General features: G+C 41.9%; 1 pseudogene; it reads right to left on the bottom strand.

Annotated features, from left to right (window-relative positions):
* Positions 1-1,317: 1,317 nt before the first annotated feature.
* Positions 1,318-1,435, bottom strand: LOC124552755 (annotated as a pseudogene).
* Positions 1,436-6,854: the final 5,419 nt, after the last annotated feature.

Below are 6,854 nucleotides of genomic sequence, written 5' to 3' on the forward strand. Positions count from 1 at the left end.
CTGAGCAGCCGTCTTCGGTTGTTTGCAGATGACGCTGTTGTTTATCGACTACTAAAGTCATCAGAAGATCAAAACAAACTGAAAAACGATTCAGAAGACATATCGGAATGGTGCGAAAAGTGGCAGTTGACCTTACATAACGAAAAGTGTGAGGTCATCCACATGAATGCTAAAAGGAACTCGTTAAACTTCGGCTACACGATAAATCAGTCTAATCTAAAAGCCGTAAATTCAACTAATTACCCAGGTATTACGGTTGCAAACAACTTAAATTGGAAAGAACAAATAGAAAATATTGTGGGGAAGGCGAACCAACGACTGCGTTTCATTGGCAGGACACTTAGAAAATGTAACAGACCGACTAAGGAGACTGCCTACACTACGCTTGTCCGTCTTCTTTTAGAATACTGCTGCGCGGTGTGGGATCCTTACTAGATAGGACTGACGGAGTGCATCAAAAACGTTCAAAGAAAGGCAGCACGTTTTGTATTATCGCGAAATGTGGGAGAGTGTGTCACAGAAATGATTCAGGATTTGGAATGGACATCATTAAAAGAAAGGCGTTTTTCGTTGCGACGGAATCATCTCGCGAAATTCAAATCACCAACTTTCTCCTCCGAATGCGAAAATATTTTGTTGACATCAACTTATATAGGGAGGAACGATCGCCAAGATAAAAATAGGGGAAATCAGAGCTCGTGCGGAAGGATGTAGGTATTCATTCTTTCCGCGCGCTATACGAGATTGGAATAATAGAGAATTGTGAAGGTCGTTCGATGAACCCTCTGCCAGGCACTTAAATGTGATTTGCAGAGTATCCATGTAGATGTAGAGTCATCGAATGATGTAGAAGTAACTTCCCGTGTGCTCTTGGGAAGTGTGTTGCGACCTTCACTGCTCATGATGTATATTACTACCCTTGTGGACAACCTTAACAGTAACCTCAGACATTTTGCATATGGCGTACTTATCTATAATAAAGTACTACCTGAAAGACGCTGCATAAATATTCAGTCAGATCTTGAGAAAATTTCAGAATGGTGCGAAGATTGACAACTTGCTTTAGATGCTCAGAAATGTAAAACTGTGCAGTTCTAAAAACAACTAAACTCCTCCCGAAGAGTCCATGAAGGCCCAGCGGTATCGACCGGCCGCCGTGTCATCCTCAGACTACGGGCGTCACTGGATGCGGATATGGAGGGGCACGTGGTCAGCACACCGCTCTCCCGGCAGTATGACAGTTTCCGAGACCGGAGCCGCTACTTCTCAACCAAGTAGCTCCTCAGTTTGTCTCGCAAGGGCTGAGTGCAGCCCGCTTGCCAACAGCGGCCGGCAGACCGGATGGTCACCCATCCAACTGCTAGCCCAGCCCGACAGCGCTTAACTTTGGTGATCTGACGGGAACCGGTGTTACCACTGTGGCAAGGCCGTTGGCCTGTCCACTTCACAAAACGAAAAAAATGTATCCTATGACTACAGTATCAATGAGTCAATGTTAGAATCGGCTAACCTCATACAAATACTTGGGTGTAACGCTTTGTAGGGATATGAATTGCGACGTTTATAGACTCACAAGGGAGGCCGCCAATTGTGAAATTCAGATTCGATTCATACTGCGCATAATAAAAGCTCATGGCCGGAGGTGTAATGTGGCAACGCACCAAGATGCACTTCTCAGCCGTTGTCGATAAAATCGACATTTAAAAGAAACCGCTGCGTTGAAATACTCTCTACGATCAATAATTTTCTTCAGCGTCGTGGCGCAGCGGTAAGCGCTCGAGTTCGTAATCCGAAGGTCGCCGGATCGAATCTCGCGCCATGCAATTCTTTTTATTATTAGTTTTTTGTAATTCGAAGATATATATATATAAGCTATTAATGAATTGATTATGCATGTTGGTGAAGGCGGATCGCTCTCCAATTGTACCGCCTCCATTTTTCCGTTTGTTCAACAGGGTGTACCAAAGCTCTCACGTCCGCACCGATTTTCGACGATGTTATACGTTGCGCTAGGGACCGCATCTATCTTCTTTCGAAGTTAGCAGGCAAGTACGCTGTTATGCGGCGGCTCGTTTCGGCCCATTCAACATCTGTCCTTCAAGTGTAACGAGCGAGTAACGGAGTTTACATTTCATACCTGCCACAGCGAATTTGTGTTCGTGGGGTCTCAATTCTAATTCGAACGTTTGACTTACACTATACGTATTCGTTTCGGAATATCGTTTCTACGTCTTCCGTTAAGTATACGTGGTTAACATTATGAAGACACTTAATAACATTTGTGAAATACAACTTTGTTTGCGGAAAACATAATGATGTTCGAAGTCGCCAGTTTTTCCACGACAAACGACTTTCAACAACTTATTATATGCATAATTGTTGCAACTGATTACCGGGAATTTTATATATATATATATATATATATATATATATATATATATATATATATATATTACAAAAAACAAATACTAAAAAAAAAAAAAGGTTGCATGGCGCGAGATTCGATCCGGCGACCTTCGGATTACGCACCCGAGCGCTTACCGCTGCGCAACGACGCTGTAGAAAATTTGTTATCGTAAAGAGTATTTCACCGCAGCGGTTTCTTGTAACTGTCGATTTTCTCGACAACGGCTGAGCAGTGCATCTTGGTGCTTTGCCACATTACACCTCTGGCCATGAGCTTTTATTATGCGCAGTATGAATCGAATCTGAATTTCACAATTGGCAGCCTCCCCTTGTCAGTGTCGGGTAAAGCAGGTGGTAGACTTCGGTTATTGGTACAGTACTGGGGAAATGCAATCAACCTACAAAGGAGACGCCTTACACATCGCTCGTGCGACCTGTTCTAGGATATTTCTCAAGTGTGTGGAATCTGTACCAAATAGGACCAACAGGGGCTATTAAACGTATACAGAAAAGGACAGGTTTGTTTGACTCGTGGGAGAGTAACACAGATGCTGAACAAACTGAACTGGCCGACTTTTGGTCTTAGACACAACCTATCCCGAGAACCCCACTTGACAAAGTTTCAAAAACTCGCATTAAATGATGACTCTGGGACTATACTTAGACATCGTACGTATCTCTGATCGAGAGGACAGGTTTAGATTAATTACAGCACGCACAGAAGCATTTAAACAATCATTCTTCCCACTCTCCATACGTGAAATGAATGGGCAGCAACCCTAATAAATGGTAAAATGGCGCGTACCCACTGCCATGCACTTCATAGTGGTTACAGAAATGTAGATGTGGTTGTAGAAACACAGGAAAACGCAATATTGTAACCAACAGTCACATCTTTTATCGCACCACCAACAGTATTCTCGCAGGTGTTTTTACATATTTAGAATATATGAAACTTCCGTACTCTCACCGTCGATATTAGAAATTTACCGCTTAACATAGGAAGCTCTTGTAGGAATTGTACTCGAAATCTGTTAGTTACCTTGATATAGTTGATCTGAATTGGTCTTCAGTCCTGAGGCTGGGTTGATGCAGTTCCTCCATGCTACTGTATCCTGTGCAAGCTTCTTCATCTCCCAGTACCAACTGCAACCTACGTCCTTCTGAATCTGCTTAGTGTATTGATCTCTTGGTCTCCCTCTACGATTTTTACCCTCCACGCTGCCCTCCAATGCTAAATTTGTGATCCCTTGATGCCTCAGGACATGTCCTACCAACCGATCCCTTCTTCTAGTCAAGTTGTGCCACAAACTTCTCTTCTCCCCAATCCTGTTCAATACCTCCTCATTAGTTACGTGATCTACCCACCTTATCTTCAGCATTCTTCTGTAGCACCACATTTCGAAAGCTTCTATTCTCTTCTTGTCCAAACTGGTTATCGTCCATGTTTCACTTCCATACATGGCTACACTCCATACAAATACTTTCAGAAGTTGATGTGAAATCGGTTTTAAATGTCTTAACTGTTTTCGTCTGTGACTACTCATGATTTAAGTAATTACATTTAAACATACGTTACCTGATGGCGGCTAAACGACCGCTTCTCACAAACGCGACAGTGTATGGCACCATTATCTTCCAATATTAGATGGGTAGATCACATAACTAATGAGGAGGTATTGAATAGAATTGGGGAGGAGTTTGTGGCACAACTTGACTAGAGGAAGGGATCGGTTGGCAGAACATGTTCTGAGACATCGCCAGTTTAGTATTGGAGGGCAGCGTGGAGGGTAAAAATCGTAGAGGGAGACCAAGAGATGAATACACTAAGCAGATTCAGAAGGATGTTGGTTGCAGTAGGTACTTGCAGATGAAGAAGCTTACACAGGATAGAGCAGCATGGAGAGCTGCATCGAACCAGTCTCAGGACTGAAGATCACAACAACAAAAACATGTTCCAAAAATCTACGCGTGAAATTGCGAATTTCCAGCGAGTCACGTCTCAGGTCGGATCACAGATATAAAGGGGTCAACTATTTTAGGGTATCAGCTTTGGCATAGTGACCATTTGTATACCAATCTGCATACTGTATACCAATCTGCACACTGTAGCTATCCTTCAGTACCGGAACAAAATTTAAGCATTACACACCTACTCCAACCGAGGCAAATTGTTAATTTGTTTTAGGTGTGGTCTATGGTGGACATTAGGTGGTTTATAAAATTAGCATTTGTTCGTGGACGGTTCCTGAGAAAAATTATAAGCTACGGATAGGAAAAGTACCAACTGTGGGGATGGCCAATTCTGTCATTTCTATTGGTGGCACATAACCGAAATTTTCATCGTATGTTCTTAAGTATTCTCGGGGAACTCCGAAGGTTTTTTAGATATCATTATCCATCACAGAGATCAAAAGGTTGTTACCAAGCTTACGCTGAAGACTGCAGGAACCTATTTTAGCCGTTTTTGCCCCGTGAGCCGCAATTATCTAAATAACGAAGCACAGAAAATGACACATATTTTAACTGTACATTCTTTAGATACCCATCTAGCGCCGTCATTTCCCGTCTTCGGAAGTCTGTATCCGTCATCAAAATACCCACAACGATTTTTGGGTACCAAAAGTACCAGTCGTGGGGATGGACCACTTCTATAAATTCTATTCGTGGCAGATCATCGAGATTTTTGCCATATGTTCTTCAAATGATGTTCTCGGGGAACATTGAAACTTTTTCGATATCATTGACCAGAGATTAAAAGTTACCGTACTGACGCACATAATACGCAGTCTGAGGCGTAAAAAAGTAATTTTCACTGGCGTAGTGAAAACACACGGCAGGTGCTCTAGGTTCATCGCAAGAATTCCGAGGTCACTACATTATGTTTCAATCAGCATTTTTTCACCAATAAAATTTTAAAACATGCTATATCTGTACAATGGGCACTTCACAGCTACGCCTAAAGTGGTATTGCAGTGACAAAAAAATGGGCTAAAATGAGTCTTGACATGGCTGAAAAAGAACTTAAAGCGACTGCCAAAAATTATGTAAAACTGGAAAGGCTGGAAATTCGGCAAATAACTTGTAATAACAATTTTACTCTTTTAAGATAAAAGTCATAAGCCAGGAGATTTCAATGAATACCGATCGATGAGCACAGTGCCCAGAAAAATGTCGTGTTTGGAGCAACACCTGCGACCAGCTTTGCGAAAGAATCAAACACACTTTCTGTGCAACCCACCCATCATTTCGAACGACAATCCCTTGATGTTTCAGAACATGTCCTACCAATCGATCCCTTCTTCTAGTCAAGTTGTGCCACAAACTGCTCCCCAATTCTATTCAATACCTCCTCATTAGTTATATGATCTACCCATCTAATCTTCAGCATTCTTCTGTAGCACCACATTTCGAAAGCTTCTATTCTCTTCTTGTCCAAACTAGTTATCGTCCATGTTTCACCTCCATACATGGCTACGCTCCATACAAATACTTTCAGAAACGACTTCCTGACACTTCAATCTATACTCGATGTTAACAAATTTCTCTTCTTCAGAAACGCTTTCCTTCCCATTGCCAGTCTACATTTTATATCCTCTCTACTTCGACCATCATAAGTTATTTTGCTCCCCAAATAGCAAAACTCATTTACTACTTTAAGTGTCTCACTTCCTAATCTAATACCCTCAGCATTACCCGACTTAATTCGACTACATTCCATTATCCTCGTTTTGCTTTTGTTGATGTTCATCTTATATCCTCCTTTCAAGACAATGTCCATTCCGTTCAGCTGCTCTTCCAAGTCCTTTGCTGTCTCTGACAGAATTGCAATGTCATCGGCGAACCTCAGTTTTTATTTCTTCTCCATGGATTTTAATACCTACTCCGAACCTTTCTTTTGTTTCCTTCACTGCTTGCTCAATATACAGATTGAATAACATTAGGGATAGGCTACAACCCTGTCTCACTCACTTCTGAACCACTGTTTCCCTTTCATGTCCCTCGACTCTTATAACTCCCATCTGGTTTCTGTACAAATTGTAAATGGCCTTTCGCTCCCTGTATTATACCCCTGCCACCTTCAGAATTTGAAAGAGAGTATTCCAGTCAACATTGTCAAAAGCTTTCTCTAAGTCTACAAATGCTAGAAACGTAGGTTTGCCTTTTCTTAATCTAGCTTCTAAAATATGTCGTAGAATCAGTATTGCCTCACGTGTTCCAATATTGCTACGGAATCCAAACTGATCTTACCCGAGGTCGGCTTCTACCAGTTTTTCCATTCGTCTGTAAAGAATTCGCGTTAGTATTTTGCAGCCGTGACTTATTAAACTGATAGTTCGGTAATTTTCACATCTGTCAACACCTGCTTTCCTTGGGATTGGAATTATTATATTCTTCTTGAAGTCTGAGGGTATTTCGCCTGTCTCATACATCTTGCTCACCAGATG

Source organism: Schistocerca americana, chromosome 10 (assembly GCF_021461395.2).
Source record: "Schistocerca americana isolate TAMUIC-IGC-003095 chromosome 10, iqSchAmer2.1, whole genome shotgun sequence".
NCBI classification, from domain to species: Eukaryota; Metazoa; Arthropoda; class Insecta; order Orthoptera; family Acrididae; genus Schistocerca; species Schistocerca americana.